The following is a 23,223-nucleotide window of genomic DNA, read 5'->3' on the forward strand; positions in this document are numbered from 1 at the left end:
TGTCCCCCCTCTCATTTTGATTTTATTTATTTGCATCTTCTCTTTTTCTTAGTCAGTCTAGATAATGGTTTGTCCATTTTGTTGATTCTCAAATCAATCTTCTCTTTGAGAAGATAGATTCTCTCTATTGCTTTTTTGTTCTTGAATTCATTTATTTCTGCTCTGATCTTTACTATTTCTTTCTTTTGGCATCATTTGGGATTAGCTTACTGTTCTTTTTCTAGTTTCTCCAGGTGTGCAATTAGATATTCAATTATAGCTCTTTCTTCTTTTTTAATGTAAGCATTGAGTGCTATAAATTTCCCTCTCAGCACTACCTTTGTGGTATCCCATAGGCTTTGATATGTTGTGTTCTCATTTTAATTCATCTCAAGATATTAGCTGACTTCTCTGGCAATTTCTTCTTTGACCCACTGATTATTTAAGAGAGTACTGTTTACTCTCCATATATTTAAGAATTTTCTCTTTTTTCATCCATTATTGTTTTCCAGCTTCATTCCATTGTAATCAGAGAAAATGTTTTGTATAATTTCAATCTTTTAAAATTGATTGAGACTTGTTTTGTGGCCCAACATATGGCCTATCTTGAAGAAGGATCCATGAGCACTTGAGAAGAAATTATATCCTGCTCTTTTGGGTACAATGCTCTATAAATGCCTGTTAGGTCTAGTTCACTTATTATATTATTCAGGCTCTCTCTTTATTTATCCTCTGTCTGTATGTTCTATACAGTACTGAGTGTGGTGTATTGAAGTCGCCAACTATTTTGTAGAGACATCTATTCTCTCTTCAGTTTTACTAGTGCCTCATGTATCTTGGGACACTCAGGTTAGATGGGTAAATATTTAGTATAGTTATTTCTTCTTGTTGAATTGCCACTTTTATTAATATAAAATGACCTTCTTCACTCATTATAACAATTTTTCATTTGAAATCTATTTTGTCTGGTATTAGTTTGCTACTCCAGCTCTTTTTTGGTTATTATTTGCATAGAATACCTTTTTCCAATGTTTCACTTTTAACCTGGTTGTGTCTTGTTGCAGTTTAATATTATTGATGAGTTCCAAAAAGAAATATTAGATTATGCTTGTAATCTAATCTGTACCTGGGCATGATTAGGGCATTGAGTGCCCATCCCTTGGTGGGTGGGGACTCACAGATAAAAGGCATGGCAAAGAACAGAGTCGAGGGTTTTTTGATGTTGGGGTTTGATGCTGAACACTTAACCTGGAGTCCAGGGAGGTCAGCATGCAGAGGAAAGAGAAGCTAGCACCAGAAAGAAAGGAACCTTGAACCCAGAGAAAAGCAAGCTCCAGGAATATAGGAACCCAGGACGCCTGAACCCTCACAGAAGTTGGCAGCCATCTTGCTCCAAATAGACTTTGGTGAGGGAAGTAACTTATTCCTTATGGCCTGGTATCTGTAAGCTCCTACCCCAAATAAATACCCTTTATGAAAGCCAACAGGCTTCTGGTATTTTGCATCAGCACTCCTTTGGCTGACTAATACATGTCCTTACATCTGAGGTGGGTCTCTTGTGGACAACATAGAGAGGGCTCATAGTGTTTTATCCATTCTCTCAGTCTATGTCTTTTGATTGGGGAGTTCAATCCATATACATCCAATGTGCATTACTTACCTTATCCGTTTTATCTTTCGATTGTTGTCATATCATTCTATTGCCCATCTTCTTACCCTTTAGTTTACCCTCCCTAATAATCTTCATTTCTAAACTCATCTCCAAATCTCTTGCCCTTGTTTTCTCCTTTCAGGCTGCAGCACTCATTTTAGTATCTTGTAATTCTGGTCTTTTGGTAACATCTCCTATCAGTTTTTGTTTGTTTGTGAAGACTTTGAACTCACCCTTATTTGTGAAGGACTGTTTTGTTGTTATCAGAATTCTTGGCTGGCAGTTTTTCTCTTTCAGGACCTTAAGTATATCATACCACTTCTCACCTTCCTGGTTTCTGATGAGAGGTTGGCACTTAATCTTACCGAGTTTCCCTTGTATGTGATGTTTTGCTTTTCTCTTGGTGCTTTCGGTTCCTCTCTTTATCTCTAATATTTGACATTCTGAATAGTAGGAGTCTCAGGGTAGCTCTATGTAGATTTATTCTGTTTGGGGTGAATCATCCTTCTTGGATATTGATATTTATGTCTTTCATAAGGGTGGGGAAGTTTTTGGTCATTATTTCCTCAAATATTCTTTCTGCCCCTTTTCCATTTCCTTCTCCTTCTGGGACACTGATAATATGAATGTTTATATGTTTTGCATTGTCATTCAGTTCCCTGAGCCTGTTCCCTTTTTAAAATTCTTTTCTCTTTCTGTTCTCCTGTCTTTTCCAGTTCAGATGTTCTGTCTTCAAAATCACTAATTCTGTCTTTGAGCATTTCAACTCTGCTCTTATGTGCCTCTAACATATTTTTAATCTCATCTGTTGTGTCTCTCATTCTCATAAGGTGTTACTTTCCTTTGTAGGCTTTCAAATTGTTCTTTATGTTCACCTAGTGTCTTCTTAATATCCTTTATTGATTGAGAGATGTTTCCTTTAAATTCTTTGATGTGACTCAGGCTGAGCTGTGTGATTATCACTGATCATCTTAAATACTGTATCTATTTCTTTTTTTTTAAAGATTTATTTTTATTTATTTCTTTCCCCTTCCCCCCTTTCCCCCAGTTGTCTGTTCTCTGTGTCCATTTTGCTGCATGTTCTTCTTTGTCCACTTCTTCAATTGTCAGTGGCATGGGAATCTGTGTTTCTTTTCTGTTGTTGTGCATCTTGTTGTGTCAGCTCTCCATGTGTGTGGCGCCATTCCTGGGAAGGCTGCACTTTCTTTCACGCTGGAAGGCTCTCCTTACAAGGCACACTCCTTGCACATGGGGCTCCCCTATGCGGGGGACACGCCTGGATGGCATGGCACTCCTTGTGCGTATCAGCACTGCACATGGGCCAGCTCCACACGGGTCAAGGAGGCCCAGGGTTTGAACTGCAGACCTCCCATGTGATGGGCAGACGACCTCACCACTGAGCCAAGTCTCTTCCCTGTATCTCTTCAGAATATTTGGTTTGTTCCTTTGACTGGGCCATATGTTCCTATTTCCTAGTAATGTTTGTAATTTTTTGCTGATATCTAGGCACCTGAATATGTTGGTGAATTTATTCTGATGGCCAATTTCTCTCTCTTGCCTATTAGTTTTCCACAGGTCTTCTTTGATATTTGGTTCAACTTATTCTAAGTCTTTAAAATTACCCAGCTTAAGTTATCAAGTCCAGCCAGGGCCTCACCAGTGGAATGCAGATATTCTCCCAGGGTTGGATACAGATAAAACAGAGAACAGTTTTTGTCCATGCAATTTCCAGACCAGCCAGAAGATGGCACTAGTCAGCACACTTTTCCACCTGAGGTGTTTCAGTCTGGGCTTTCCTGTGTTCCTGTGTTCAGTCTCCAGATTAGAGATTCCAAGCAGCCTCTACTAGCTGAATTCATTGAAGAAAAGGCCCCTCACTCACCTTCCCTTTTCCTTTAAACAGCTGACAGGGAGGAAGGTGTCTGCTCTCCTCTCAGTCACTGCTGTGAGCCAGGGTTTTACCCCAGCTTCACATCTTGGGGGTGGGGGAGTCCCACAGGGCCTGGGAACTCAGGTCTCTCTTTCCGTCTCTGCCCCTCACCTCCTGGGAGTTGCGTAGCACTGCCTTCAGGCAGCTTTGGCTCTTTCTCCATTGCTTCTGTGAGAGAATTGAACTTAGTGCGATACCACCTACCCACATTCCCACTCTCATTCCTTCTTTATTTCCTCCTCTTTGTGGTTGTGCACACATTCTCTCTCTTTTAAATTTCATTTCTTTTTTAAAAAAACTGGATCATCCAGTAAACTAATTTGTTTCATGAATGACCTTCTTCCTTTCAGTCATCTATTAAAGTTTTTAGCTTGCAAATTATATTCTTTCATTTCCAGAAAAGCATACCCTTGAGTTTCTTTATGTGTTCTTTCAGCTGTGTTGATATTGTGGAAGCCATCTCATCCTTCAGCCATTTGAATTTATTACACACTTGTTTTCTGTTTGCTGATCATTCTTACTCTGTCTGGCTGAAGTTCCCCTTAGGTTTCTTATTCTTTACCTTGATTTTTCTTTTTATGAACAATAGACCCATAAATATAACAATTTCTTTTACCATTACTGGCCTATTCAGGTTCTCTATTATTGATTTACTTTGGTAATTGATATTTTTCTATAAAGCTTTTCATTTTGTGATTTTTGGATTTATTATCCTAATTTTAAATATAGAATTTTCTTCTAATCATTTGTTTTCTTCTGTATTCCTAATGTGCTTTATTTATTTTCTTTGATTAGCCTAATTAGATGTTCGCCTTTTCATTTATTTTAAATTTGTATTCCTAAACTTTTTGTGCTTTCAAAGACCAGGCTATAAGTTTCTTTATTGGTTTTATTTGTGTGTCTGTATGTTGATGTCTTTTAGGTCCCTCTGTTTCATTGTTTTTTAATTTAGTCATCATGGATTATGATCAGTTAAATGTGTGTCCTTATTTCTCTCATCTTTTTATGTTTTTCTTTTATTATGCTTTCTAATTATTTCCTTTGATTTTTCCCTACTTTAGATAGAAAGGTAAAGGTGCTTCCCCACCCCACTCTCTTTTGAGCAATGTTATATTAAGTTTTATTCAAACAGCAGTACCTATATATTCTGAAGAAACCTAACTGAGCCTCTATTTGTATCCATTAGGAGACATCACCCATTATGAGTTAACTTCCTTTGTCCACACTTTTTCAAGTAACCCAACTTTTTCAAGATTATTTTTGTCATTTCACCTGTTTTTGTAATTCCAATAATGATTTCTTCTTTCATTATCACTGCCCTTACTTTTTAAAATAAGATTTATTTATTTCTACCACCCTTGTTGTGCCTGTTGTCTGCTCTCTGTTTCTGTTTGTTGTGTACTCTCTATGCTCTTCTTTTTTTTTTTTTTAGGAGGTACCAGGAACCAAATCTGAGACCTCCCATGTGGGAGGGAGGCTCCCAATTCCTTGAACCACCTCCACTCCCTGCTTGTTGTGTCTCATATTGTGTTTCCTCCTTGTGTCTCCTCATTGCATCATCTTGTTGAGTCATCTTGTTGCATCAGCTTGCTGCACCAGCCCATCATGTCAGCTCACTGTCTTGCTCATCTTCTTTAGGAGGCACTGGGAACCAAACCTGGAAGCTCCCTTGTGGTAGGCAGGTTCCCAACTGCTTGAGTCACATCTGCTTCCCTGTCCTTTTATTTCATATCTTTCTCCTATCTGAATACTTTGCTTTGACTTAGTTTTCCAGAGTTGGAGTACTGCTCTGAGTACTTTTTTCAGGACTGAGCTGTATACTTTCTGAATCTTTTGCATGTTTGAAAATGTATTTTTCTTGCCTTCACTCATAATGATAAATTTTCTGAATATTCAGTTCTTTGGTCCAAATCTTTTCTTTTCAGGTCTCCATAGACATTACTTTGTTGAATTCCAGCATTTAAGGTTGCTTGAGAGATGTCTGAAGATAAAATGAGGCAGGTTTCTTTATGGGCCAACTGTTCCCCTGCCTTAATGACCAGATTCCTCTTTTCTTTATCCTTAAATTAACCTTTCACTAGGTGATGTTAGATGCAGGGCTCTCTTCATTAATGTTGCCCGCCTCTGATAGGACCTCTCCTTCAGCCAGCTTGAGACGACCTTGAGAGGAGCAGAGCTTGCTGTGTCTTGGGCTCTGGCCTAGAAGAATTGCTGCATGGAGTCTGCAGACTTGGCCACTTAGAATAAGGTTCCTCATATGCAAAGTGCGAATGACAAGAACAGCCCTGGGAGGACTGTTGAGGTTCAGACAGCATCCTCCAAGTGGAGGATGTAGCTCGTGCCTGGCTTAGGTCAGATGTGTAGGTTACCCTGGCTTCCAGTTTCCAGAATGTTTTCTTTTATGACCACTTGGATTATTTCTTTCCCACTGTGTATAGTTCCTTTTGAAATTCCTTTTAATATTCTTTTTTATATCCTCTGAATTCTTTAGCATTTTAACCATTATTGTCTTTTTTTCTCTGAATTCTGTGGAAATTCCTTTAGTCAGTTTTCTAAATCAGTAATTTGTTTTTCTATTCACTTCCCACTTTAGGGGTTTTAATTAATTGTGATTTTCTTCTGAAAGCAAGCTTTTGTTGATTTAGAGTGCTTAATTTTCTCACATGTAATCTCCTTTTCCAAAATCACAAAATGCTTTTTTTACTCTAAAAGTAATACAAACCCACTCTAAAAATTTAGATGATGAAATAGGTTCTGTAACATTTTGTGAATATTGTGCCAGGTTATTTTTGTTATATGCTTATATACATATACACACAAATATATATATATTTACATATATATAGTTACATACATAGTTATATGGTTACATATACACAGTTATATAGTTGTGTATATATGTAGTTATGGATGGCATCATGGCCCCCACAAATGCATATTCAGTCCTAATCCCTGGTCCTGTGGGCCTCAGCTGGTTTGTGACTAGGGTCTGTGAAGATCCTATTGATTAAGGAGAGGCCAAAGTGAATCAGGGGGAGCCTTCCTCTGGTATGCCTGGAGGCCTTATGAGCAGAGGAAAGGTGGACTCAGTAGCTAGGAGAGAGTGGGAGGCAGAGGAACAGATGTGATGGAGGCAGCGACTGAGTTGTGGGTGATGTCAGGCCACCACTGGATCGCTGCTGACTCCAGAGAAAGCAGGGTCCTGCCAACACCTTGACTTTGGCCTTTTTGTGTCCAAAACCATGAGATGGTAAGTTGCTGTTGTTTAAGCCAACGAGTCTGTGGTATTTATTATAACAACCCTGGCTAACTAAGACAGACAGACATACAGGTATACATACATACATACATACATACATATATACATATAGGTGTATGTATAAAATGAAATATATATACATGCAACACATATAATGAAAGATCTCATTATAATTCTGCTGTTACCCCCTTTATAATGAAATAAAGTAACATATTTATGTCAATAAACATAGTATATATTATCCTTTTAAAGGATAAAATCATGTTCTCTGAAATCTCATTTAAAATACAGATGGTAGTTTTTAAAGTGCTCTCTCCTTTTAAGGAAAGGAAAACACTTGCTATAATTTCTTGGAATGGCCTCCTTTTTTGAAGTACTAGATGTTTTCTTATATCTAGTCATTAATTTTCCCATTTATTCACATTTACAGAGGGAGTTTTATGCTTACTCTGTTGGAACGTGAGAAGTGCTTTGTGAAAAACTGTGTAAATCTGCTTTCAGTTAGGTTTGTCATGAGCATACTTGGTAGGTCAGTGGTTACTTGGCCGTGAGATGTGGGAAAGGGCAGGTCATGGGGAAGACAGGCACGGTGAGAGGGGACTGCTTTGCTGTTTGTTCTCTCGGTGGGAGCAGCGGGGCAGCCAGCATCCCAGAAGTCTATGAGGAGTGAAGAACGAGCTCCTGGGGAAGTGAAGTTTACTGGAGGCCAAGCAATGACTTCTCTGTTCTTGTATTTGTTGTAGCAGTCTGTGTCTGACGAGCCCCACTTTGGCTGGAGCAGATTCCCTTGGAAGCATCCTTTTTGCCACAGTGCCTTGGCTTTGACTAGGCCACGGCACCTGGAGAAGGTGGGGATGGCCGTCCACGCTGGTGCCTCGTGTGGCAGCAACGGTGTCTGGAGGGTCCTAAGACAGGACTCCCATCAGCTCCCACAGTCCCCTGCAGCCCTGGCCCCCACTGCTCTGGGCTAAAGCTTTCCTGGGATCTGTGGGGAATGCCATTCACTTCCTCCCTCAGAGGCTCTTCCCCTGCTGTGCTGGATTGTAGAGCAGGGGATAGCGCCCTTGCCTAATCCCCCCTGTCGTCTCTGACATAAATCTTTCAAAGCTCCTGGGAAGCTAACAGCACCCTTCCCTGGTTTGTAAGCACCAGTACAGAATGTTCTCCTTATCAGCTCTTTCTTAGGTCCTGTCAGAACAGCGTGTGGGGGGTGAACTTACAAACTCATAAGTCACATTACTCTTTGTTAGCGTCGTGGCATTCAGGCTTCCCTTGGTGAAATGCTCCCCAGAAGCCTGGGTTCGTGCATCTCCGGCTTTCCTTCCTCTGCCAGGTGTTTCTGTTTAATAGATGACTCAACATGTGCTCCTCTTGGAGAAAGCAAGGACTACATCAGTGCTAGTTACATTAGAATTGTCAATTCAGGAGAAGAGTATTTTTATATCGCTACCCAAGGACCACTGCCCACCACCATAGAGGATTTTTGGCAAACGGTTTGGGAAAATAATTCCAATGTTATTGCCATGATAACCAGAGAGATGGAAAATGGAGTGGTCAAATGCCACCTTTACTGGCCAGTTTCTCTGAATAAGCCTTTGGAATTGAAACACTTCTACGTCTCCCTGGAGAACTACCAGACACTTCAATGTTTCATCATTTGAATGTTCAAAGTTGTGAAGAAGTCTGTAAGTCTTTAAAAATCAGTGTTAGATATATTTCACTGCATAAGAAGGTACAGCCGGACTAGAAGTAAGGAGTGGGCTGGGATATAGACTTGGGATGCTTTTTAATTAGGTGACTCAGTTTTACTTCTCCCTGGTACCAAAAACAAAGCCAGCACCACTGCTTCTTCTGTTTAACCAAATTCTGACTGCAGGGAAGAAAAAACTGAGAAAGGGAGTTGGGGCCAGGGGGTGAATATTAGAAACTGTGTGATGCTGGGATGTACTTTGCCTACTTCTAGGTGGGACAGGCACGTACTAAGCTCCTACTGAGTGCCAGTCTGTGCCAGGCACTCACAGCCCACGCTGAGCGTGGGAAGATGGGTCCACTCACCCAGCCTTCTGGTTGCTGTGGTCAGTGGCAATATTTAAGTCTCGGGGACTTAGAAGAGAGTTTCAAAGCTTTATTTAGAGTTTGGGGGAAGGTTTGCTGGAGGCAGTGACATCTGGATTGGGAACTACCTGAATGGAAAGTTAAGCAGTGGAAAGCCATAACCTAAATATAAAACAACATGGGGTGTGTACGGAGGAGTGGAAGTAGTTGCTGGAATGTAAACATTCACTGAAGAGAGTAAGGAGGGGTGAGAAGAGGCTAGAGGAATCCAGCAGGCCCAGGCAGGACATTGTCCATCGTGGATACAGCTGAGGAGATGGACTTCATCATGAAGATAGCTGGAGACATGGAGGCCTTTAAGGGGAGAGTGAAATGGTCACCCAGAACAGGTGGCACTGGGAGGGAAATCAGGGACCCAGACCACCCTTGTGGGGACGAGAAGCAAGGCAGTGGTCGCCCTGCCAGAGAAGAATCGAGTCTTGCAAGACCCGAGAGCCTGGGGCCTGCGGGGCGCCGGGCTTGCCCTGGGTGGCGTCGGGCTCACTGGGTGTGCATGACCAGGACATTTAGCCACTGGTGGAGCAGTGAGAAGACAAGGGTCAGAGGTGGGATGTGCAAACGTGTGGGGGCTTCTGGACAGCTAGAAGGAAGAATGGCCTGGCAACCGGAGCGGGCCGAGGGGTGCAGCCCTCCCTTGCCCTGGCACCTGAGCAGGCCAAGGGGTGCTCGCTGTGGCACCTGAGGCTGGGAGAGGGGGAGGGCACTCTGCAGGGAGGCTGCCCCATGCCAGGAGGGGCGAGGAGGGGCGAGGGCGCGGAGGGCACAGAGGTGAGGCGGTGAGGGTGTCTGGGATGTTAAGCGGGATGGGGCCTGAGTGCAAAGGCAGGAGTCTGTGGCTCCTCGCACTCGCTAGTTGAGGTGCCCGGGCAGGGGGTGGGAGAGGGAAGAGATGGCCGAGGAGTGTGAGGATGGAGCCAGGGCCGTCGCCAGGCCTCAGGGGTCTCCCCTCCTGCCCGCCGAGAGCCCGCTGTTCCCCAGGGCCCGTGCCGTGCTGGGGACAGAAGAGCACCGGGCCCCGTGGAGTAGGGAGGCACTTCCCACCCATGGCCCCTGCTGGGAAGGTGAGGCAGCACGCTGGAGGAGACAGGGGGGCGGGAGTATGGGGGACACAGTGGGCCAGGTCGAGTGTGGTTCCCATAGGGCAGACCTCGCAGGGCCCTGACGAGGTGGCAGGAGCGGTGGCCTTCAGCCACGCCACCGCCTCTGTCGTGGGGGAGTTTGAGGCTTCCTGCTGGGTGCCAGGAAACCCGCGGGCCCTCCTTCCTGACCCGCCAGGTCCGAATAGCAGGGTCAGCCAGCCCTGACATGCGCTGCGGGCAGCTTGCCCCTGCCTGGTGCCTGCGAGGGTGTCCAGGGGCTGATTCCACCCTGCAGTGTCGGTGCCAATGGCTCAAACTCTGGTTCTCTATTTGGTGCTTTTTATGGATCTGAAGACGTTTGTGTCTTTATCAAGTGATTAATGATATTGAAAACATCAGTAACCAAAGTGAGTTGGGAGGGTTTTCTAGACTTATGATTCCAGGTAGAAAACTTTATTAAAAAGTCAGTCAAGGATTCCAGTAGATACTTCGAATTAGAAAGGGATCTCTCAACATCAGCAGCTTTTTAAAGGAACTTCAAAAAAATTGGTCTGTTAGGGAGAAGTGGGGGGGGGTGAGAAGCCCACCCTGAGCCTCCCCATGAGGGTCCCCCGCGAGGGCAGTGGTGGCCCCATACTACCCAGGGAGGTTTCATGGGCGTCCTCCAAGTGCCCCGTCATGCCAGAGGCCCTGGAGGGGTCATGTCACTGCCCATCAGGAGGGCTCGGCGTCAGACTTGGGGGTTGTAGTCTTCGGTTAAGGTCATTGGGGCCTTCTGTCCTCACTGCAGAGAGGGGCGCCCCCACCAGGGGGTTGGCAGCCCCTGCCTGCTGCACCTACGCTCAGGAGGATAATTTTGAAGCTCAGGGGCATCGCCCTTCTGTCTCATCTTCTACCCTAAATACTTTGGAATCTTGGATTTTCTGTGTCCTCATGTTGCAGAAGAAGGCAGTGGAGGATTCAGGCTGCCCGCGCCGCAGTCCCAGCTCCAAACCTGGTAGCCCCTGTCTCTCAAGTCCTCTGCTACTTGGTTTCTTCAGAAGCCAAAGAGGATGAAACAGTGTGAGCCTCATCAGGGCCGCAGGAGGATGAAGTGGGCCCGTGCGCGTGGGTGCCGGGCCAGCACCCAGCACGCAGCCAAGTGCTCAATTTGTGGCACCTGCCAATATTGTTATTTTATTACGTTCTCTTTGGTAAATTGAGGAAATCCCTCTATTCCTGGCAACTTCCAGAATTCATATAAACATCAAAATGAAGTTTCAGTATTCATTTGAAAGCCATGATAATGTTATATAGCCATTTTTATTGTTATAAGTTGAAATGAGATCTTAGATAGAAGCGATTGATCGATTCCTCCCCACCCCCAGCAGATGGACACTAGTCACCTTGTAAAACAGATGCAGTTCGTCAACTGGCCAGACCATGACACTCCTGCCTCGGCAGATGACTTTATCAAGTTCGTTCCCTATGTCCGGAAAAGCCACCAGAGGGGACCCATCATCGCGCACTGCAGCGCCAGCATCGGCCGCACGGGGGTGCTGCTGTGCGCGGACGTGGTGTTCTGGGCCGTGGAGAACTCCTGCGTAAGTGCCCGATCCCAGCCGACGCCCGGGCCGCGGGACGCGAGCCTTTGCGTCTCCTGTGGAAGCCTGGCAGCAGGCCTTCGCCGCCCCTGCTTAAAGCCGTGCACGTGAGCTTTGGCTACCTGGTTCTCAATCTCGTTGCAAGTTACCTAATCGCTACTAACCTCAGATTCCCGGGGGCGGGGTTGTGAGAATTAAATGGCAAGTAAATGACTCATGGGAGAGTCTGGAGCACAGTAAGTGGGAGTTCATTTCCCCTTTCCTGCCCATTACCCCACATGCACATTTTTCAAAATCTTGTTGGAGAGTGTTGCTGAAAGATGCCTGTGTTTAATGAGCAGAAATACAGTCATGTTAGCACGCTGGGAAAAATGTGGACTCTGGAGTTAAGGAGAGGGCCCTGGGTTGGACCTCCGGTTATGCCACAAACTTCAGATTCTGGTGACTGTGCAAATTGCTCATTCCCTCAAACCCAGCTTTCCGTGTGTAAAATAGGGCTAGCAACGTTGCTGGGCCTGGGGGAGGCAGTCACTAACAATCTTCACTTCCCCTCCAACGTGGAAGCAGCTAGGACTGACTGAACTGCTCGGGCAGTGGCGCTTTGGACGGGGACCAAGGAGGCTCCCTGGCCCTCCCTCAGGCAGCCTGCTCCCACCCCAGGCCCAGACCGACCTGGGCACCCACGTGAGGGGCGCCAGCTGGCTCCAGGTGGAGGGTGCCAAGGGGGCGGGCAGGAAGTGCTCCATTTCTCCTCAGAGGGCTGGGCAGGAGGGGCCAGGGTGCTGCTCTTTGTGGAAACACGTGGACTGAAGAGGACATGTCGTCCTTTTCCTGTGTCCTTCTGGGCCTGAGGCCGTTTAACTGCAGTTGTTAAAGTGATGAAGAAATTAAGAATTTTAACCTTAAAAGCAATATGAGGGGAGCCGATGTGGTTCAAGCAGTTGAGCGCCAGCTTCCCACATGGGAAGTCCCCAGTTCTATTCTCGGTGCCTCCTAAAAACAAACAAACAACAAGCAAAACAAAAAGTCAGCTCAGGGGAACCATCGTGGCTCAGTGTTTGAGTCCCGGCTTCCCAGCCATGAGGTCCTGGGCATTGGGTGCAATCCCCTGCTCAGATACCTCAAAAACCAAAAACAACCCAACGGGAATTATTCTCTCTAGACACTGCTTCCATTCATTCATTCCTCAAATACTGAGCATCTATTATGTACCTGGGGGTGCAGGTATTTTTATAAAAGCCACAATCAAGAACCCTGGAGAGCTCACAGTCGTGTGGTGACAGGCAGGGAACTCTGGAGCAGTTCATTGCTCCATCCAGCCCACCTGCTGAGCCCTCTGAGGTCTGCGGAGGGGACGAGACCTGGGCCAGCCCCTGCCGTCATGCTGCTCATCGAACAATTAGCCGAGGACTGCTTCAGGGAGCGCGTGACTGCGAGTCCACGGTGTGCATGGGAAGAGATTGTCTGCTGCGGCATGGGGCCTCCTCCTCCTTCCACCACCTTCCTCTCTCCCACACTGTGCCCATGCTGGGCTAGGCAGTGCTGGGCAGAGGATTTTTACCTTGCCTTCAGGTATTCCCCAAACTGTGATCCAGCATCAGAATGGGCAACAGAAATCTATGATCTAGGTGGTTTTCCAGCCGGAGGAAGGCAGAGAAAACAGCCTGTCACTGCTGCTGCTTTCATGTGAACAATTATTTCCCCCTGAGCTTTCTGAACCACTTCCGGGGTGAGCTAAATGGGAACTGACCTCAAACCTCATCTGACGTAGTGGAAAGGCATGTGTCCTCATCTGGAAGTGGTCTCTGACATTGCCCAGGCCCCAGTGGCCTGGGGAAAGAGAGCAGAGGCCATGGAGCTGATTTGAAAGCCCACCCGGCCACTTCTGGTTGTCACTCAGTTGACTGTGCTATTTAGCCTCAGGTTCCTGGTCTGTGAATGTGGAATGATAACCAGTACTTCCCAGAGTTATTGGAGGAGTGCCTCACATTCAGTAAGTCATCAGGCAACATCGTTCCCGTCCCTTCTCTCCGTCCCCTCTGCCTCCCTCGTCTCCCCTGGTATCAGCATGCACTGTGTGTGCTGCAGCTGGAGCCCTAGCTGGGCAGTACTCAACTCTTTTCCTGTGCCGTAGAAGTGAGGAGGGGAAGACATCTGTTTACTTAGCAGGAGTTAGGGGAAAGTAGCTGTTACCGTGACTGCAAGGAACGTGGAAATCCATACCTAAGTCATAAAAAGCAGCACAGTGGCTTTTGCCTTAGTGGGCAAATCCTGCAGGGACCTGATGTCTGGACAAGTGTTAAATCTCTGCTCTGATTCCCAGGCCTTACACAGTTGTGTTCCAACAGCAGGCTCTTCCCTTGTAGCATCACAATGGCTCCTGCAGTGCCCGCACTCACGTCCTGATGCCAACACCGCAGGCTTATGTAGGGCATTCCAGGAACCTCCTTGGGAGACAGAAGCTTTTCCTTCACAGCAGCTTGAGCAGGCACCTCCTAGCATTTCACTCTTGCTGCTTGTGTTGGAGCAATTTTCCTGAACTAGTCACTGTGGGATGTGCTGGTCCATTTAGGCCGGTCAGGGTTACCCTAGGCCATATGGTTGGGAATGAGAGCAGAATGGTTTTCCAAAGTAAACTCAGGGTATCATTAAGAAAAAGGAATATAAACTAGGTGGCCAAAGTGAGAGATGTCCTCAACAATGCTGAAAATTTAAGTAATGTGCAATTATGTTACTTTAACCTCATAACTATTGTTTTATCCTTTTAGCAAAAAATGCATTACTGTAATATTTCTTGAGATATGCATTCTCCATCCTCATTTCTTAAATAGTTTATGATTTTCCTTATTTTATATTCCTTGCAGAAACTGTAAAACTCTAAATATTAAATTTCATTGATTCTAAAGTTGCACTTTTTTTTTACCTTGCACCTTCTTTAAAATCAGGATGTGTTTTATAATCAGTAGCTTGCACAGCTTGGCAGAAGCTTTCTTTCTCAGTGATACATGGCGTACTGGCGCCTCTTGCCTTGAGGATGCTTCGCAGACGAGATGAAGCGCAGTGGTGCAGAGTGGGAAGCCGCCTGTTCCTTCGCTGCTTCCCCTGGCCCTGAGCTGCGAGGCACCAGCGTGAAAGCCCTTCCCGGCGCTCCTTGCTGTTTCCAGAGCTTCTCACATGGGGGCTGGGACAGCACCCACCTGTGAACGTTTGTTACCTGCAGCAAGATGAGTAGGTGGAAACTGCTGTCTAGAAGCGCTGACAGCAGTTTGCTGTTGCCCTGACGCCCCAGTAGGATCGCAGGGGTCACCCTGTGAACAGAGTGTGGCTACTGAGTGCTATGGGCAAGCCACATGCCCGGTGGGCCACGTTGGGACCTGGGGCTTTTTAAGGTTAGGTCATCAATGATAACCTTGAAGCATGTAAAAAATCTGAGAAAATGTAACCATTTATTTGTAACCACTTAAATTTTCAAATCCAGCCTATTTAAAAATCCTTAAATGTTGTAGAAAACTAGATCCTGTTGTCCAGAAACACCAAGATGGTTATATAATTCATTCTTGAAAGAACTATAACCCTCTTATTTTAGCATGCAATAACAGTTGTTAATTATCAGTTACAATATTATTATACAATGAAGAGAAAAAATCCAAAATGTAGTACGTTGCCTTTACATAATTAAAAATGTTAGTGGGAAGCAGATGTGGCTCAAGCAATTGAGCTCCTGCCTATCACATGGGAGGTCCCTAGTTCAATTCCCAGTGCCTCCTAAAGAAGATGAGCAAGACAGCGAGCTGGCACAATGGTCAGGCATGGTAAGCTGATGCAACAAGACACACAAGAAGGAAAAACATAATGAGAGACACAACAAAGCAGGGAATGGACATGGCTCAAGTGATTAAGTGCCTCCCTCCCATGTCAAAGGTCCCAGGTTTAGTTCCTAGTGCCTCCTAAAGAAACAAGGAAGACAGACAGACACAGCAAGTGTAAACAACGAGAGGGTGGGGAGAAAGAAAAAATAAAATAAAATAAAATAAAATAATAAAATAAAATAAAATAAAACATTAGCAAATCACCAAACATGCTGTTTAGTGCACCTGACAGATCTTTTGTAACAGTTATTGAGTTCTTCTGACATAAATCTCTTACTTTGTGCAGCTACCTCACAGTGTTTCTCGTCATTGCGTCTATACTATCAGAACATAATCCTACACATAACTTAAGCTGCAAATGACAATTTTTGGCAATGTAGTACTTCCCATTTTTTATGGAGATTAGGACTACTGTTTATCAGTAATCAAGCTGCAAAAGGAAGAATTATTCCCTCCTATCACAGGTTCACAGGCCAGATGTACTGGAAGTGTCCTGATGTTCAGGCTGTCTTTTGTTCATGAAGACGCAATGGCAAGTACTCCGCTGCTTTTGCTCTTCCTATGAGTTAGCACCACTTCTGTGTCACTAGCCAGCTCCTGAACATGTCCAGATGCCACAGAAGTTAGAGAATGGCACTTTAACTTCCTTCTTTTCCACATACTTAGACATTTCCAAGAACACATCTTTGGTACAGTCTTTCACTGTTGCCTGGGTAATATTATATGGTTTTTTAGTCTTAGTGATTCAAAGTGCTACTTTATAAGTCTGTAGAGCATTAATCTTACATTTGGAAGATTGAATATTAGCTTTTTAATATAATATTCTTAAAAATGACTTGGCTTCAAACTTTAAAAAATTTTTTATGTGACATGTAAGTTTTGTGTTTCCTTTGTTTTGTTAGCCAGTATGTGTTTATAAAAAGCACACTGTGATTTTTAGCACTTCACAACCAATTTTGGCTATAACACTCAATATAGGAGGAATCATAATTTCAGGTCAAATCATCATGAATTCTTTTGGTCTTCATTTCATTGTAGTCACTTTCATTTTCATTGTTTGGTTTACCACTAAAGTCGTGTTCAGAAAGTTGTGCCTTTTCTGCACAAAATAGTCCAGTGAAGCTTGTTTTGCCTTCAGTAAATCAAGGTTAAAAGTTAATAATACAGGCAAGCGGATGTGGCTCAAGTGATGAGGCCCCCACCTACCATGTAGGAGGACCCAGGTTCAATCCCTGGGAATTCCTGGTGAAAAAGAAAAAGAGAAAGCCTGTGCAGTGAGCCAGTGCCCACGACGGTGAGCTGAGTGCCTGTGTGAATGCCCGCATGGTGAGCCAACTGCCCATGTGAGTGCCCGTGTAGTGAGCCAGTGCCCACGACGGTGAGCTGAGTGCCTGTGTGAATGCCCGCATGGTGAGCCAACTGCCCACGTGAGTGCCCGTGTAGTGAGCCAGTGCCCATGACGGTGAGCTGAGTGCCTGTGTGAATGCCCGCATGGTGAGCCAACTGCCCACGTGAGTGCCCGTGTAGTGAGCCAGTGCCCCCGACGGTGAGCTGAGTGCCTGTGTGAATGCCTGCATGGTGAGCCAACTGCCCACGTGAGTGCCCGTGTAGTGAGCCAGTGCCCACGACGGTGAGCTGAGTGCCTGTGTGAATGCCCGCATGGTGAGCCACCTGCCCATGTGAGTGCCCGTGTAGTGAGCCAGTGCCCACAACGGTGAGCTGAGTGCCTGTGTGAATGCCCGCATGGTGAGCCACCTGCCCACGTGAGTGCCCGTGTAGTGAGCCAGTGCCCACGACGGTGAGCTGAGTGCCTGTGTGAGTGCCCGCATGGTGAGCCACCTGCCCACGTGAGTGCCCGTGTAGTGAGCCAGTGCCCACGACGGTGAGCTGAGTGCCTGTGTGAATGCCCGCATGGTGAGCCAACTGCCCATGTGAGTGCCCATGTAGTGAGCCAGTGCTCACGCAAGAGAGCCACACAGCAAGATAGTGACACAACCAAAGAGAGATGGAGGGGAGAGTCAAAGTGCAGTGCAGCAGAGACCAGGAACTGAGGTGGCACAAATGACAAGGAGCCTCTTTCCACATCACAGGTTCCCAGGCTCAAATCCCTCTGAATCCCAGAGGAGAAAGACAAGAAGACAAAAAAGAGAAATAGAGACAGAAGATCACATAGCAAATGGACACAGACAGCTAAAACAGCAGGGCAGGGGCAGGGGAGTGAGCGGGGGAAAATAAATCTTTTTTAAAAAGTTAATAATATAAATTTATTTACATATTTCAACTAACCATGTTAAATTATAAAATTGAAAAAACAGGCTTTTTATGGCATGGATGTGGTTTGAGCAGTTGAGTACCCACCTCCCATATGGGAGGTTCTGGGTTTGGTTCCTGGTGCTTCCTAAAGAAGACAAAAATCAATGAGCAGACAGCAAGCAAAATCAGTGAGCAGATGAGCAAAAACAAAATAAGGGAGCAGAGGTGGCTCAAGCAGTTGAGCACCCACCTCCCACGTGGGAGGTCCTGTGTTCAGTTCCTGGTGCCTCCTAAAGAAAAAGCAAGCAGGCAATGAGTAAAAACACCAAGCAAAAAAAGTGAGCAGGTAATGAGCACAAACAACGAGCAAAAGAATGAGCTAAACAGATAAGGGAGCCATCTTGGGGGGGTGGGGAGTGGGAAGAAAAAGGCTTTTCCAGATGCAGCAGGTTTTAATTTTGATGAAATCTAAGTTTATTAAATATCCTTTATAGATTAAACTTTTGATATCAAGTCTAAGAGCTCATTGCCTAGCCTGGGTTCTAAAGATTTTTTTACCTGAAAATTTGGTAGTTTTACATTTTATATTAAGTCCATGATCCATTTTGAGTTAATTTTAAATATGATGTGAAGTTGGGGTCGAGATTATTATTATTATTATTATTATTATTTTTTTTTTTTTTTTTTGGCCTATGGATGTCCCATGGCTCCAGCAGCACAGAATAGTCTATTTTTCCTCCATTGAATTTCTTTTGAGCCTTCATATTTCAGTTCCTGTTTCAGGTTCTCCATTCTGTTCCATTGACCTCTGTGTCTCTCCTTCTACCATTTCCACTCTGTCGACTACTGAGTTATCTAATAAGCCTAAAATTGGGTAGAGCAATTCCTTCTACTTTATCCTCCTTTTACAAAATTGCTTTAAGCTATTAGCTGTTCTAGGGCCTGTGCTTTTCCATTTATAAAGTTTAGAATAAGCTTGTCTATATCTACAAAAACGTGCTTGAATTTTATGGGAATTATGTTAAATCTGTTGTTAAATTAGAATTTTCCAATCCATGAACAAAGTATATCTTTCCATTTATTTAGGTCTTTGATTTCTTCTGCATTTTGTCATTTCCTGCATAGAGATCCTATTTGTGTTTTACTGTATTTATACCTAAGCATTACATTCTCTTTGGAGTAATTGTAAGTGGCATTGTTTTCACATTTTTTTCCCACAATTGTTTTTAGTATGTAAAAACAAGATTGATTTTTGCATGTTGATCTTGTACTTTTGACTTTGCTGAAAATCACTATTAGTTCCAAAAGTCTGTTTTATGTGTGTTTTTCTTTTTATAGATTTCTTGGGCTTTTCTAGAGATAGCTATGCCATCTGCAAATAGGGGCAGATTTATTTCTTCTCTCCAGGCTATATGCCCTTTATTTCTTTTGCTTGCTTTATTATCCTGGCAGAATAAGAGTGATTAGAGCAGACAACTTTGCCTTGTTTCTTAAGGGGACAGCAAATTAAAGAGAAAAGCAAATTTAAAATATTTGTTCTATGAAAGGCTTTCTGAAGAAGTTGGAAAGGTAAGCTGCAGACTGGGAGAAATATTTGTAAACCACATACCCAATAAAGCTCTCGCAACTAGAATATATAAAGGACCTTCAAAACTCAACAGTAAAAAAAAAATCCCATTAGAATACGGGCAAGAGATATGAACAGACATTTCACCAAAGAGGATATACAGATGAGAAATAAGCACATGAAAAGCTATTTGACTTCAATAGCATTTAGGGAAATACAAATTAAAACCACAATGAGATATCACTATGTACCTATCAGAGTAGCTAGTATAAAAAAATAGTGACAACACCAAATGATGGGAAAGATTTGGAGAAACTGGATAATTCATAAATTGTTGGTAGCAACATAAAATGGTATAACCACTCTAGAGAATAGTTTGGCAGTTTCTTAAAAACTAAACTAAACTAAACTAAGCTTACCCTATGACCTAGCAATAGCACTCTTGGGCATTTATCCCAGGAAAATGGAAACTCCTGCCCACACAAAACCTCTACACAAATATTCATAGAAGCTTTATTCATAATAGCCACAAACTGGAAACAACACTTACTATGGAACAGTATTTAACAATAATAAGGAATGAACTGTCATTCCAGGCAGCAACTTGGCTGGACCCCAAGGCAATCATTCTGAGTGGGGGAAAAGCCAATCTCAAAAGGTTAGATATTGTATAATTGCATTCATATACCTTTTTTTTTTTAAAGATTTATTTATTTCTCCCCACCCCCTCATTGTTTGCATTTGCTGCCTGTTGGATGCCTGTCTTCCTTTTCTTAGGAGGCCCTGGAAGCTGAACCCAGGACCTGCTGTGTGGGAAGGAGGTACTTAATTGCTTGAGCCACCTCTGCTCCCTGCTTTTGTTGTGTCTTTCATTATGTTTCCTCCTTGTGTCTCTTGTGTCATCTTGTTGCGTCAGCTCGCTGTACCTGCTCATCATGTCAGCTTGCTGTCTTATGCATCTTCTTTAGGAGGCACTGAAATCCAAACCCAGGACCTCCCATGTGGTAGGCGGAAGCTCAATCACTTGAGCCACATCTGCTTCCCTCATGTACCTTTGAAATACCAAAATGATAGAGATGGAGTACAGCTTAGTGGTTTCCTCGGACGTAGTTCTAAAGGGAGAGTGCAGGGTGGGGGTTGGGGGGTGAGGGGGCTGTAGGAATAGAATGGGTCAGCATCAGGATTGTGGCTGTGCTTATGTGAAAAAACTGCAGAGAACTCTATGCACACACACCTGCATGTGTTCTGTGGATTACACCAATATGTCACTTTTCTGGTTTTTATATTGTGGCAATGCAAGATGATATCACTGGGGAAACTGGGTGATGGATGGACAGGACTCCTCTGTGCATTTTTTTTTCAATGTCCTGTGTATGAGTATTTTGAAATAAAATTTTAAAGGCATCACTAATACTTTAAATCATTACCAAAATGACAACTTACACAACTTACACAACTTACACAAATAAATAAAATGCTTACATTTTCTCAGATTTTTGCATGCTTTTGTGTTACAATTGATGAACCAATCTTAAAATATCACACCTCCACACCATCTTGCTGTACCAGACTGGCACTGAGGTTGCAGCACCCGCGAGGCTCCAGATGACGTGGCAGCGGCTGCGCTGGTCTAGAGACTCTGACGCCGTGCGATGTCAAGTTGGCTATGGTGCTTCTGAGCCCTTCCTCGCAGGCTCTGCCCTCACCTTGCCATGGACTAGAAGCAGACCTTGGCACACTGCAACAGCTCACCCTCCTCGCTCTGTGGCGCAGGTGCAGGGTTGCTCAAGGTCCCAGTTTAGGCTGTTAGGGCACTTCATGTAAGAAACAACCGGGTCACTGTCCTGGAAAGAGAAAGGCTTCTGCACTGCAGGCGTTTCCCAGATGGCAAGACTGCTTTCCTTGTGCTCTTGAGAGAATAGAAAGGAGTACTAAGGGCAAATAAATGCCTTGTTGCTGCTTGTGGACACCAGGCCTTGAATGCATCCTCCCCTTTCCTATTTAAACAAGGCTTCCTCATCTGATAGACTGGGCTAAAAATATTAATAGTACATTTTCTTCTGGCTAAAGATGAGGCTCTCCTGTTAAATCTCCCATTAAATCTCTTTACTGGGAAGAGGTTGGCAGTACTCATTGGCAGTCTCCAGGTTTGTGTTTTTGCCCCACGTGGATAACACAAAATTGCTGTCATCCTGTCCACAGTTTGACATCAGGACCATAGGGGCCCAAATGCGGGAACAGCATTCTGGCATGGTTCAGACAAAGGTAAGCGCTCTCCTTGTACCTTCTAGTAAGAACCGTGAGAATGAGGATTAGACTGTGCAGGCATTCCAATTTATAAGGCTCTCTTGCCTACATGATCTCATTTAATTCTCACTCTTGGAGGTGAACATTTGTTTTGTTCTAATATCTCTGATGAAGTACTTCATAGTCACAAAAAGAGCATCCATTCCATAAAATCACTCAGGTAGTTCTTGGAGGTGCCAAGGCTGAACCCCAAGCATCCCAGTGGCTAATTACATGTTTTTTTTTTCCATAAAATGTCATATTACTTAAGTCACATACCTTAAGTTATTTTAAATAAATTTCTAGATAGCAATTTAGGATACTCAGTAACCACTAGAATAGCAAAGCTATTGGCATGTCATTAAAATATATTTTGTTTGTCACAGATTAATTATGAATCATACTATTATGATTACTATTGTACCCCTAAATCTTTAAGTTGGCCAAATTTTAGTGTCCAAATGAGAGCAAGTATTTCATTTGAACTAGGACTGCTGGGGAGACATGAGATTAGATCTTAAAAATAACAGATGGTCAAAGTTCATGCAAGAGACATTTTAATTTGATTTAGCTGGGAAGATACAGGAAAGTGAGATAGTCAGTTTCCCCTCTGCTCAGTTAAGCCTTAGGTTAACTAGTTCTAGACCAAGAATTATATTATGATCATTTATCCTGCTCATATTCTATAAACTTTATGGGCATCAAGAAGTTTGGTTAAGTATGCTACTTTTAGGAACATTACTTTATGGTGACAATTACAGATGTATTTTTCAAGAGTGGATATTGCTATTCAATTGCTTAACTTTCTATTGATTTTCATATATATGCATATAGGAGCAGTATCACTTCTGCTATAAAATTGTGCTTGAAGTTCTTCAGAAAATTCTGACCTTGGAGTAAGGATGACTTCTGTTCTCTCACTTGAAATTTCCAAGTGGCTTGGCCCCTTCTCATGAAGAACAGGTTCTGACTGCCAAAGAGCTTTGCTGTGTATACAGAGTTCTTTCTTGGTCTGTTCAGTTGATTTTCTTTCTCAAAACTCCCTGAAGGCTGCATAATTTGGTTTGGGGTGAACAGTATTTACCCATTGAACTTACTGGACAATGTCAAAATAATCTCCTTCTCTTTCCAGTGGAACAAAAATTACATGGAACACCTTTAGCCTGGCTATTTTGGTAAGAAGGGATTACAGAGCCTAATAAAGGGCTCCAACTATATTCATTAAGATTTTATTTGGAAAGCAGCGAGAGGGAGCCGAGGATTTCCAAGACCTTATAAAGTCCTGATTCTGGGAGAACGTAGGGCCAATAAACTACAGGATTACATCATGGTGTCTTACAGGCACTTTCAAGACAGATGTGTGTCCATGTTGTTTAGCAAAAGAGCCTGCACTTCTAGCTGGCATTCAAATAGCTCAATTTACCAAAAAAGCCCAATTAGAATGGATTAGCTTTCAAAGCCAGTTGGATTCCATCTTCATATTGTCTCCTGCTTCCTTAGACCCCGGAGACAAGCCCTGCTGCTCTGAGAAGCATTTCATGGGAGGGCAGAGTCTCTCCTTTCCATCACCTGAGCACACACGGGAGGAGGCCAAAGCTAAAGAGATGTTTACACAGAAAGTCCAAGGGGAAACTTGCCCAGTGTGAGGCCCT

General features: G+C 43.9%; 1 pseudogene; it reads left to right on the plus strand.

Annotated features, from left to right (window-relative positions):
* Positions 1–22,471, plus strand: part of LOC131278897 (tyrosine-protein phosphatase non-receptor type 20-like) — an 87,581-nt pseudogene extending 65,110 nt beyond the window's left edge.
* Positions 22,472–23,223: the final 752 nt, after the last annotated feature.

This window comes from Dasypus novemcinctus, chromosome 6 (assembly GCF_030445035.2).
Source record: "Dasypus novemcinctus isolate mDasNov1 chromosome 6, mDasNov1.1.hap2, whole genome shotgun sequence".
NCBI classification, from domain to species: Eukaryota; Metazoa; Chordata; class Mammalia; order Cingulata; family Dasypodidae; genus Dasypus; species Dasypus novemcinctus.